We start from the raw sequence: 13,310 nt of genomic DNA, 5'->3' as shown, positions 1-13,310 counted from the left end.
TTGCTTAGCGTATGAGAGGCACTGATCCCACATCTTCTTGAGCTGGGGTCTCTTATTCCCATTTTACAGATAAAGAGGCTGAGTTTAGAAGCTAAATAACTTACACAAGGTCACATTGTTTGTACTTAGATTTTTATGTAAGTACAGAATAAGCAAAAATACCTTACAAGCAAACAGTCATTTACTTATCAATATAAATTGAAGACCCTTCTGCTGTACAGTGAAGTGAATCAGCTATACGTATACATATATCCCCTCTTTTTTGTATTTCCTTCACGTTTAGGTCACCACAGAACGTTGAGTAGAGTTCCCTGTGCTATACAGCAGGTTCTCATTAGTTATGTTTTATACATAGTAGTGTACATATGGCTGTCAGTCCCGATCTCCCAATTCATCACACCCCCTTTTCCCCCCTAGGTGTCCATACATTTGTTCTCCCTTTTTAAAAAATTTATTAATTTATTTATTTTCGGCTGCTTTGGGTCTTCGTTGCTGCACACGGGCTTTCTCTAGTTGCGGCGAGCTGGGGCTACTCTTCATTGCAATGCACGTGCTTCTCATTGCGGTGGCTTCTCTTGTTGCGGAGCATGGCCTCTAGGCGTGTGGGTTTCAGTAGTTGTGACACGCAGGCTCAGTAGTTGTGGCGCATGGGCTTAGTTGTTCCGTGGCATGTGGGATCTTCCTGGACCAGGGCTTGAACCTGTGTCCCCTGCGTTGGCAGGTGGATTCTTAATCACTGCACCACCAGGGAAGCCCCATACGTTTGTCTCTTAAAGTGATTGTCCTTGAGCGATAGTCAGTGATGAAGTACTCTATCGTTAATAGATTTTATCAAATTAACTGGGTAGTAAGCCAGTTTTTTTAAAAAGTAGCTATGAAAGTTTTGTTGTAACATGGAAAAATTAATGTAGTGGTAAAAGAAAAAAGTAGATTGCCAATGGAATATAAAAATACAAAATAAAACCACCATTTGTACATAGGAAAACTATTAAAAAGAAATATAGCAAATTGATAACATGGTGGTGAGATTAGGGAATATTTTAATCCTATCAAAAATAATTGTCATCATTTTTCAAATTAAAAAACCTATACATCATTATTAAAAATATGATATGTTTGCTTAGCAATCACAAAAACCTATTTGATGAATATCAAAGTAAAAGTCTTGCCTGCAGGGATTCAAACAACATAAAATTTTTTTAAAAAATCAGACTTGGAAGGATAAACAGAATTTAAAGTGAAGAATATTTACACTTAAAACATGGAAAATTCATATACTGTTTGCTAAATGGTTTAGCAATAACTTGACTGTTACTTTGCTTTTAACGTATTTGGCAGCCTGCTCCCAGTGGAAAGAAAGAGAAAATGTCAGGGTAGACCCTTGTTCAGGAAAATCAGATTATTTCCTGGGTCTCTTCTGATCATCAGCAATAGTTGTTGAGGATTCACTGAGGGTACTCCTTTTGCTTCTGGTCAGAAAACCCTAGGAATAAATCTGTTCTGCTCTGTTTGCATGGCACAAAAATACCCACCCAGCTGCTTTCAAAGAGACTGTGGTGGCCTCAGCTGATGGCTCTTTGCTCAGTGTTGTAAAATCCCAAGAGGAAGACGGTGTATAAACATAACCTTTGCTCAGTTTCCCTGTAGCCAACATAATTCTAATATTTATGGAACGTTGCAAGGAGCCGCTTGATGCAGGAGCCAGGTGACCATAATGACAGAGAAAATTCACCTGAATTGGCTCAAGATGTGTGTTGCCGGGAAACTATGTCCAGGGGCAAATAATCGTATTGATTCCCAGGAAATGATGACACTAAGTAAGTGAATAGACAGGTGCAGCCACACAAACACCCTTTAGGCTTTTTTTTTCTTTGAAAGACGAAAGCCTTGGTCTCATTTTGTTTTAAAGCTGAAGGAAGATTTTGAGGACAAAGAGGCATAAGGAATGATCATTTACTATAATCATCATCATAATTATTACTTATGGTACTTTTGCAAGGTCCTTTGCATACATTATTTCTAATTCTCAAAACAACTTTTCCCTTTTTGAAAATGAGGAGATTGCAGCCCAGAGAGATTATTTCCCCAAGGTCACACAGTAAAGGGCAGAATTAGGATGTGGAATCCAGGTCTGTCAGACATCAGCCTGGACTATTTTTACCATATCTGCCAAATGGTCATTTCCTTGTGGTCAGAGGAAAATATTAAAATAAAAGAAACTAGGGCTTCCCTGGTGGCGCAGTGGTTAAAAATCTGCCTGCCAATGCAAGGGACACGGGTTTCAGCCCTGGCCCAGGAAGATCCCACATGCCGCGGAGCAACTAAGCCCATGCGCCACAACTACTGAGCCTGAGCTCTAGAGCCCGCGAGCCACAGCTACTGAGCCCATGTGACACAACTACTGAAGCCCGCGCGCCTGGAGCCTGTGCTCCGCAACAAGAGAAGCCAAGACAATGAGAAGCCCGCGCAACGCAACAAAGAGTAGTCCCCACGCACCGCAGCTAGAGAAAGCCCACACTCAGCAAGGAAGACCCAACACAGCCAAAAATAAAAAATAACATAAATAAATAAATAAATTTTAAAAATAAAAAAATAAAAGAAACTACTTTGTGGGCCCAAAAGGATGTTGAATATGGCCTTAAATTTTGTTTATGGAAATGAGTTGGATGTATGTTTGCCAGTGAAAATTTTTTCTGATGTTTTCCTGATAATACAAGAGGAAAATATTTTGGGTCCCAATTAGATTTCAAGTGTGTAGAGGGTAGGATCACATTTCTCTTGTGTCCATGATGCCTATTGCAAAATGGGAGCAGATGGAAATAGCAAAGCCTCCAAGGTTGACGTCAGCTATGTGTCACTTGCTAGCTGCATGACCTTGGGGGGGTCCCTTACATCATCTGAGTTCCATCTACATATAAGGATAACAGTACCCATGTTGCAGAGGTGTGTAAGGGATCTGAATTCTACTTCACAATCCTGGAGGCAGAAATCATGTTGTTTGGGGCTTCCCTGGTGGCACAGTGGTTAAGAATCTGCCTGCCAATGCAGGGGACACAGGTCCGAGCCCTGGTCCGGGAAGATCCCACATGCTGCGGAGCAACTAAGCCCGTGTGCCACAACTACTGAGCCTGCGTGCCACAAGTACTGAAGCCCATGTGCCTAGAGCCCATGCTTTGCAACAAGAGAAGCCACTGCAATGAGAAGCCTGCACATGGCAATGAAGAGTAGGCCCCGCTCGCCGCAACTGGAGAAAGCCCCCGCGCATCAACGAAGACCCAACACTGCCAAAAATAAATAAATAAAATGAATAAATTTATAAAAAAGAAAAAAGAAATCACGTTGTTTTCTAAATCAAATTTAACCTGACTTCAGCCCCTATGTCAAGGTGGGGCACTCTTTTCTTGGAGGACTACACCAGAATGGGGTGTTGAGGTGGGTGTTTGAGGGGGTATGGAAAATAAAGAAAGGTCTTTATTACTCAGTCCACCTGCTTGCTGCTGAGATGCTTGCCATCTAAGCTGTCTGAATCCCCGTAAGAGAGGCAGCTCCACGCCTCCTCGGAAGCTCAGATCCCACTCTGCCTCACTGCTGCCTCCAGGGCCACGGCTTGTGGTGGCCAGTCTTTGGGTGGCCGGAAATAGCACTGTTCAGGAGTGGGCCTAGAGCTTCTACCACCCGGAGAGATTCCCCCCAAACCCCTCTTCCTTCATCCAGGGAAGAGTTTCCCAACACATGTGGGTCTGTTACTACCACATCATAACATGATTTCAGAGGTACACTGAGGCAGAACATTTCTTTTTTCTTTTTTGGACGCACCACACGGCATGTGGGATCTTAGCTCTCCGACCAGGGATGGAACCCGTGCCCCCTGCAATGGAAGGGCGGAGTCAACCACTGGACCACAAGGGAAGTCCTGAGACACAAGCAATTTTTATTTTAAGGGTTATATATTTACTTAATGTGTATTAACAACTTGAGTTCATATATTAAGCCCATGATATATGTAGCTTCCTTTAAAAATAACTTTAAGTAAAAATGTGAGTCAATATTGAGTACATAATAATAGTACCACCAGTAATAGCAGATATTGCAAAAATCTTACAGGGCTCTGGGGATGCCTGGGATGTGGGAAGCATTTATCTAGGCACAGAGCTGTTCGATAGAAATATGTGAGCCACAAATGCAAGTCACCTATACAATTTAAATTTTTCTAGTTAGCCACATTAAAAAAGAAATAGGTGACATTAATTTTAATAATATATTTCATTCAACCTAGTATATCCAAAATATTATCATTTCAACATGTAATCAATATAAAAATTATTGATGAGATAGTTTACATTTTTTAATACTAAATTTTGAAACCCAGTATGTATTTTACACTTATAGCATTTGTTTCTTATTCAGACTAACGATATTTCAGGTGCTCAAGAGTGATATTGGCTAGTAGCTACTGCACTGCACAGCACAGGTTGAGGGGAAGTGAGGTTACATGCTGCCACTTAAGTTTCCAAATCCCACAGTGGTTGTCACCAAACATTTTTGCTCAGGTACCTCCAAAAGAATTTTAGAAATCTATGTGTCCGTCTACCTTTTCCCTGCCTCACACATACACTGTTAGACTGATTACTAAAAGTTTTATAAGATTGTAGTTGTAAAGGATATATTTGCAGTGTATTTTATTTTTTATTTTTACTTTATTGAAGTATAGTTGATTTACAATGTGTTAATTTCTGCTGTACAGCAAAGTGTTTCAGTTATATATATATTCTTTTTCATATTCTTTTCCATTACGGTTTATCACAGGATATTGAATATAGTTCCCTGTACTATACAGTAGGACCTTGTTTATCCATCCTATATATACTAGTTTGCATCTGCTAATCCCAAACTCCCAATGCTTCCCTAGCCCTTCCCCTCCCCCTTGGCAACCACAGTCTGTTCTATATGTCTGTGAGTCTGTTTCTTTTTCATAGATATGTTCACTTGTGTCATATTTTAGATTCCACATATAAGTGATATTATGTGGTATTTGTCTTTCTCTTTCTGACTTACTTTGTTTAGTATGATAATCTCTAGTTTCATCCATGTTGCTGCAAATGGCATTATTTCATTCTTTTTTATGGCTGAGTAGTATTCCATTGTATATGTGTACCACTTCTTCTTTATCCATTCATCTGTCGATGGACATTTAGGTTGTTTCCAAGTCTTTTCTTTTTTTTTCCAAGTCTTGGCTATTGTGAATAGTGCTGCTATGAACACAGCAGTGCATGTATCTTTTTGAATTATAGTTTTGTCTGGATATATGCTCAGGAGTGGGATTGCTGGATCATATAGTAATTCTATTTTTAGTTTTCTGAGGAACCTCCATACTGTTTTCCACAGTGGCTGCACCAACTTACATTCCCACCAACAGTGTAGGAGGGTTCCCTTTTCTCCACACCCTCTCTAGAGTTTATTGTTTGTAGACTTTTTAATGATGGCCATTCTGACTGGTATGAGATGGAACCTCATTGTTGTTTTGATTTGCATTTCTCTAATAATTAGAGATGATGAGCATCTTTTCATGTGCCTATTGGCCATCTGTATGTCTTCTTTGGAGATGTGGTGTATTTTAAACACGAACTTTAAAACAAAACCAGAACAGCATTCTGAGAGTAGCCAATGGAATGTAAATACATAGTAGTTTGTTACCACCATCCAGTTAAACAAATTATTGAATAAGTTCTTCTTTTTCTTCATTTTTCTCCTTAAATTTACATTTCCATTTCTCTTCCCTCTACTGAACTTTATTCAACATTCTCTTTTGAAAGTCTCTTGTTGATTGCCCTTGTCAAGCCTCTGTGGAAAAAGAATTTGTGTATAATTTTTAAAATAAATTTATTTATTTTTGGCTGAGTTGGGTCTTTGTTGCTGCATGCAGGCTTTCTCTAGTTGAGGCGAGCGGGGACTACTCTTCATTGCAGTGCATGGGCTTCTTATTGTGGTGGCTTCTCTTGTTGCAGAGCACGGGCTCTAGGCATGTGGGCTTCAGTAGTTGCAGCACGCGGGCTCAGTAGCTGTGGCATACGGGCTTAGTTGCTCCGTGGCATGCGGGATCTTCTCGGACCAGGGCTCAAACCCGTGTCCCCTGCATTGACAGGCAGATTCTTAACCACTGCACCACCAGGGAAGTCCCTTATTGATGTATAGTTGATATACAATATTGTATTAGTTTCCGTTGTACAACATAGTGATTCAAAAATTTTATAGATTATATTCCACTTAAAGTTACTATAAAATATTGGGTTGGCCAAAAATTCCTTTGGTTTTTAAGTAAAAATAAAAGACACATTTTTCATTTTCACGAAGAGCTTTATTGAACAACGTATTCACTGTTCCATTATCTTCTGCAATTTTTCTGGCAACTTCATAATTCCATCTTCCCAAAACTTTTTATCCTTTTTTTTTTTTTTCGGTACGTGGGCCTCTCACTGTTGTGGCCTCTCCTGTTGCGGAGCACAGGCTCCGGACGCGCAGACTCAGCGGCCATGGCTCACGGGCCTAGCTGCTCCGCGGCACGTGGGATCTTCCCGGACCGGGGCACAAACCCGTGTCCCCTGCATCGGCAGGTGGACTTTCAACCACTGCGCCACCAGGGAAGCCCAAACTTTTTATCTTTTTGAGCAAAGAACTGTCCCGGGTACCTTTTACAGTCTTCCAAGTAATTTACATTTTTTCCATTAAGAGAATTTTGTAAAGACCGAAATAAATGGATATCCAAAGGTGCAATGTCTGGTGAATAGGGCAGATGAATCAGAAGTACCCAGCCAAGCTGTAACAGTTTTTGCCTGGTCATCAAAGAAACATGCAGCCTTGCATTATCCTGATGGAAGATTATGCGTTTTCTGTTGACTATTCCGGACACTTTTTGTTGAGTGCTGCTTTCAGTTGGTCTAACTGGGAGCAGTACTTGTTGGAACTAATCATTTGGTTTTGTGGAAGGAGCTCATAATAGAGGACTCCCTTCCAATCCCACCATATACACAACATCACCTTCTTTTGGTGTGGTTGGTGGTGGTTCATTTCACTTGCTGCACGATCTCTTCTCTTCCACATTATTGTGCGGTATCCACTTTTCATTACCCGTCACAATTTGTTTCAAAAACGGAAAGTTTTCGTTACTTTTTAAGTAGAGAATCGCATGAGGAAATATGGTCAAGAAGGTTTTTTTCACTTAACTTACGTGGAACCCAACCATCAAAGCGATTAACATAACCAAGCTGGAAAAATGATATTCAATGCTTGATTTGGATATTTTGAGTATGTCGGCTATCTCCCACGTGGTATAACGTTGATTGTTCTCAATTAATGTCTCGATTTGATTGCTACCAGCTTCAACTGGTCTACCTGACTGTGGAGCATCGTCCAGTGAGAAATCTCTAGCATGAAACTTCGCAAACCACTTTTGACATGTTCGATCAGTCACAGCACCTTCTCCATAGACTGTACAAATCCTTTTTAGCGTTTCAGTTGTGTTTTTACCTTTCTTGAAATAATAAAGCACAATATGCCGAAAATGTTGCTTTTTTTCTTCCATCTTTAATAGTAAAATGGCTACACAAAGATTCACCAACTTTGATAATTTTTTTTTAATGCACGCTGATGTGACAGCTGTCACAATACAATCTAACAAAATTGTTTCAAATGAAGTTACAGACAACTAAGCGCTACTAGGACCATCTTATGGAAAAAGCTGAATGAACTTTTTGGCCAGCCCAATATTATAAAGTATTGTCTATAGAGTCCCTGTGCTGTACAATATATCCTTGTAGCTTACTTGTTTTATACATAGTAGTTTGTACCTCTTAGTCCCCTACCCCTATTTTGCCCCTACCCCATTCCCTCTCGCACTGGTAACCACTAGTGTGTTCTCTATATATTGGAGTCTGTTTCTATTTTGTTATATTCGTTTGTTTGATTTTTTAGATTCCACATAAAAGTGATAACATACAGTATTTGTCTTTCTCTGTCTGACTTATTTCAGTAAGCATAATATCCTCCAAGTCCATCCATGTTGTTGCAAATGGCAAAATTTCATTCTTTTTTTATGACTGAGTAGTATTCCTATATATATATGTATATATATATACATATATCACATATATATAGGAACATATATTCCTATATATATATGTGATATATATATATATCACATCTTTATCCATTCATCTATTGATGTACATTTAAGTTGCTTCCATATATTGGCTATTGATACTCATCATCATCATCCTGCTATGAACATTGGGGTGCATGAATCTTTTTGAACCAGTGTTTTTATTTTCTTTGGATATATACCCAAGAATGGAATTGCTGGATTATATGGTAGTTCTATTTTTAGTTTTTTGAGGAACCTCCGTATTGTTTTCCATAGTGTCTGCACCAATTTACATTCCCACCAACAGTGTACAATGGTTCCCTTTTCTCTACATCCTCGCCAACATTTGTTATTTGTGTTGTTTTTGATGAGAGCCATTCTGACAGCTTTGAAATAATATCTCATTGTGTTTCTTTTTTTCAAGTAAACTTTTTATTTGAGTGTAACATACATAAAGAAATGTACACAAATCATGGGTGTCAAAAAGTAAGTACACCTATGTAGTTTGCTCACAGATAAAGAAATAAAACATGACTAGCACCCAGAAATACCTCTCAGGGTCCTGTCCCAGTCACTGGTGTCTCCCAAGGGGATCTCACTGTGGTTTTGATTTGCTTTACCCTGATGATTAGTGATGTTGAGTATCTTTTCATGTGCTTGTCGGCCACATGTATGTTTTCTTTGGAAAAATGTCTATTCAGGTCTTCTGCCCATTTTTTTTTTGTTTTTTTTTTTTGTTTGTTTGTTTGTTTTGCGGTACGCGGACCTCTCCCTGTTGTGGCCTCCCGCTATTGTGGCCTCTCGCGTTGCGGAGCACAGGCTCCGGACACGCAAGCTCAGCGACCATGGCCCACGGGCCCAGCCGCTCCGCGGCATGTGGGATCTTCCCAAACCGGGGCACGAACCCGTGTCCCCTGCATCGGCAGGCGGACTCTCAATCACTGCGCCACCAGGGAAGCCCCTTCTGCCCATTTTTTAATTGGGCTGTTTGGTTTTCTGATATTGAGTTGTATGAGTTGTTTATATGTTTTGGATATTAACCCCTTATTGGTCATATCATTTGCAAATATTGCTCCCATTTAGTAGGTTGTCTTTTTGTTTTGTCGATGGTTTCCTTTACTGTTCAAAAGCTTTTGGGTTTGATTAGCTCCCATTCGTTTATTTTTGCTTTTGTTTCCTTTGCCTTAGGAGACAGGCCCCCAAAATATTACTATGACTTATGTCAAAGATTGTTTAACCTATGTTTTCTCCTAGGAGTTTTTTGGTTTCTGGTCTTCCACTTAGGGCTTTAATCAATTTTGAGTTTATTTTTGTATGTGGTGTTAGAGAATGTTCTAATTTTATTCTTTCACACATAGCTGTCCAGTCTTCCCAGCACTACTTATTGAAGAGACTGTCTTTTCTCCGTTGTATATTCTTGCCTCTTTTGTTGTAGATTTATTGGCCATAAGTACGTGGGTTTATTTCTTTTCCATTGATTTATGTATCTGTTTTGTGTCAGTACTGTACCGTTTTGATTACTGTATCTTTGTAATATCGTCTGAAGTCAGGGAGTATGATACCTCTAGCTCTGTTCTTCTTTCTCAAGATAGCTTTGGTGAGTGAATGCTTTTTAATATTAAAGGTAAGCTGGTAAGAAACTAGAATTTGATTTTCTTTCTGTTAAGAGGACAGAGTTTTCTTAGAATATTGATTCTTTTGATAACAGATTATAAAGTTTTTTTTACCTTTTAAGTAATGTGTTGTAACTTTCTGTATTTGCCTTTGAAACCTTTTATTGTCACTTTGATTATATGAATAAATATTGTTTCACAGTGACCTATGATCCTATTTGACCAAGTGTTTAAACAAATTTTGATATCTTTGACAAACTTTCTGCAATTAAATTCTAAATGAAGTCCTTTTGACCTCTAGCTAACTTTGGGATGTTTCAGAGGGCCCTGAAACATCTCAAAAGAGCAATATTAAATTAATTAGTTTTATTTAGTATGTTAAATTACATGGGAAGCATTGTCAAAGGGTGTTGGTAAACCTTCTTAGGTTATATTATGTGGATAAACGTTATTAATATAAATGTTCTAGAAATTATATGAAATTTCTGAAATTCAGATATGTCCTGATATAATATTACCCATCACAATTCTAGTTATTATCTTAAAATATTGTATATTGCAGAAATAACCAAATTTCTTTGTCAACTGCATTGTGATTAGATCTTTAACCATGCCATTTTTGTTATTTATAAACAGTTATTGTTTTACTCTGATGCTTTTGCAAAAAAACTTCATCTTCAAGAAGATTCATAGAATGGACTTTTTGACATATATAGTTTTCTGATAACTTTCAGATCATACCACTGAATTGGGCAAGAAATTACAGAACACTAATGAAAAACTTGATGGCTCCATAAAACTGCTAAAAGAAGACCAAGATCAACAAAAATTAATCACATGAAACTGAATAAACTGATGAATATGATTATAATTTTTATGACTCTTTGTCTGAAATACTAAATTTTTGTTCTCCAAATATAAAGAAACCTTTCCTTTTATACTATGACTAACAGCAATTTAGTAAATGATGCATTGGTAAGCAGAGTTCAAACATTTGTCCCTACCTGATTCCTCCAGAATTTGGAAACTCTTAGTGAATATTCTTATCCTCATGGCAATATAGTTATTTACATAAGTTCATTAAGAATCTATCTTCTTTATTATAATAGGACACATTTGGGAACATTGGTTATATTACCAAGGCTTTGACTGGAATGTCGTATTTGAGAAAGACATGCATAGACTCAGATATGACTGGATGGCTTTAAGGAACTAAGGTTGACTTTATGAAGCCATAAAGCCCCTTGGAAAAAGAGCCTGGTACCTTGCTTACAGGGTTCCCAGCAGCCTTACCAGGTGAGTAAGGGAGGCCACTTCCCAGCAGATGCAGGAACCTCAGGACCTTTGGGGGACCTTAAGAAGAGAGGAATTGACCCAAATCTATAAGTATTACAGACAAGTCTGATGGCATGTTCTTGGCCTGGTCTCCTGGTCTCGAGAGTCATGTAAAAGTTCAATCTGGGGATTCCTTATGAAACGTGCACGCAAAGCAGATTCAAAAGAACCTCTATGGTCAATTGCTTTTCTTGCTGGACTTATATAAATAAGCAGGCCAAGTTTAATGAGACTAAACTTATTTTGCAAACAAATTTGTCTTCATTTGGCTATCTTTGATAGAACTGAGGGTGAATTTAGAGAGAAAAAATTGTGTTTCAGCAGAAACTATATTAGACACTTGTGGATATTAGATTCTAGTTGTTAATCATCTTTGAGGTTTTCTTTTTTTTTTTAACATCTTTATTGGGGTATAATTGCTTTACAATGTCTGTTAGTTTCTGCTTTATAACAAAGTGAATCAGTTATACATATACATATGTTCCCATATCTCTTCCCTCTTGCGTCTCCCTCCCTCCCACCCTCCCTATCCCACCCCTCCAGGCAGTCACAAAGCACCGAGCTGATCTCCCTGTGCCATGCGGCTGCTTCCCACTAGCTATCTACCTTACGTGTGTTAGTGTATATATGTCCATGCCTCTCTCTCGCCCTGTCACAGCTCATCCTTCCCCCTCCCCATATCCTCAATTCCAGTCTCCAGTAGGTCTGTGTCTTTATTCCTGTCTTACTCCTAGGTTCTTCATGACATTTTTTTTTCTTAAATTCCATATATATGTGTTAGCATACGGTATTTGTCTTTCTCTTTCTGACTTACTTCACTCTGTGTGACAGACTCTATGTCTATCCACCTCATAACAAATAACTCAATTTCGTTTCTTTTTATGGCTGAGTAATAGTCCATTGTATATATGTGCCACATCTTCTTTATCCATTCATCCGACGATGGGCACTTAGGTTGTTTCTGTCTCCAGGCTACTGTAAATAGAGCTGCAATGAACATTTTGGTACATGACTCTTTTTGAATTTTGGTTTTCTCAGGGTATATGCCCAGTAGTGGCATTGCTGGGTCATATGGTAATTCTATTTTTAATTTTTTAAGGAACCTCCATACTGTTCTTCATAGTGGCTGTATCAGTTTACATTCCCACCAACAGTGCAAGAGGGTTCCCTTTCCTCCACACCCTCTCTGGCATTTATTGTTTATAGATTTTCTGATGATGCCCATTCTAACCTGTGTGAGGTGATACATCATTGTAGTTTTGATTTGCATTTCTCTAATAATAAGTGATGCTGAGCAGCTTTTCATGTGCTTCTTGGCCATCTATATGTCTTCTTTGGAGAAATGTCTATTTAGGTCTTCCGCCCATTTTTGGATTGGGTTGTTTGTTTTTTTGTTATTGAGCTGCTTGTAAATTTTGGAGATTAATCCTTTGTCAGTTGCTTCATTTGCAAATATTTTCTCCCATTCTGAGGGTTGTCTTTTGGTCTTGGTTATGGTTTCCTTTGCTGTGCAAAAGCTTTGAAGTTTCATTAGGTCCCATCTGTTTATTTTTGTTTCTATTTCCATTTCTCTAGAAGGTGGGTCAAAAAGGATCTTGCTGTGATTTATGTCATAGAGTATTCTGTCTATGCTTTCCTCTAAGAGTTTGATAGTTTCTGGCCTTACATTTAGGTCTTTAATCCATTTTGAGCTTATTTTTCTGTATGGTGTTAGGGAGTGATCTAATCTCATACTTTTACATGTACCTGTCCAGTTTTCCCAGCACCACTTATTGCAGAGGCTGTCCTTTCTCCACTGTACATTCCTGCCACCTTTATCAAAGATAAGGTGTCCATATGTGCATGGGTTTATCTCTGGGCTTGCTATCCTGTTCAATTGATCTATCTTTCTGTTTTTGTGTCAGTACCCTACTGTCTTCATTACTGTAGCTTTGTAGTATAGTCTGAAGTCGGGGAGCCTGATCCTTCCAGCTCCGTTTTTTGTTCTCAAGACTACTTTGGCTATTCGGGGTCTTTTGTGTTTCCATACAAATTGTGAAATTTTTTGTTCTAGTTCTGTGAAAAATACCAGTGGTAGTTTGATAGGGATTACATTGATTCTGTAGATTGCTTTGGGTAGTAGAGTCATTTTCACAATGTTGATTCTTCCAATCCAAGAACATGGTATACCTCTCCATCTATTTGTATTATCTTTAATTTCTTTCATCAGTGTCTTATAATTTTCT

General features: G+C 38.6%; 1 protein-coding gene across 3 annotated transcripts in view; it reads left to right on the top strand.

The window, feature by feature from the left end:
• The window catches only part of WDHD1 (WD repeat and HMG-box DNA binding protein 1), an 81,785-nt gene extending 71,156 nt beyond the window's left edge, over window positions 1-10,629 (top strand). For 2 of the 3 annotated variants that reach the window (XR_003433646.1, XR_003433651.1), the window contains one exon: window positions 10,485-10,627. The gene's annotated coding sequence lies outside the window, so the exon portion shown is untranslated. Of the gene's footprint in view, window positions 1-10,484 lie in introns of all 3 variants that reach the window. The other variant, XR_003433647.1, reaches the window with a different exon arrangement.
• The last annotated feature ends 2,681 nt before the right edge of the window (window positions 10,630-13,310 follow it).

This window comes from Aethalodelphis obliquidens, unplaced genomic scaffold, assembly GCF_003676395.1.
Source record: "Aethalodelphis obliquidens isolate GAN/ISIS:26980383/991018 unplaced genomic scaffold, ASM367639v1 scaffold10, whole genome shotgun sequence".
Classification (NCBI taxonomy): Eukaryota; Metazoa; Chordata; class Mammalia; order Artiodactyla; family Delphinidae; genus Aethalodelphis; species Aethalodelphis obliquidens.
Note: the sequence above shows the minus strand (reverse complement) of the source record. Positions and strands in the feature narration are given on the sequence as shown.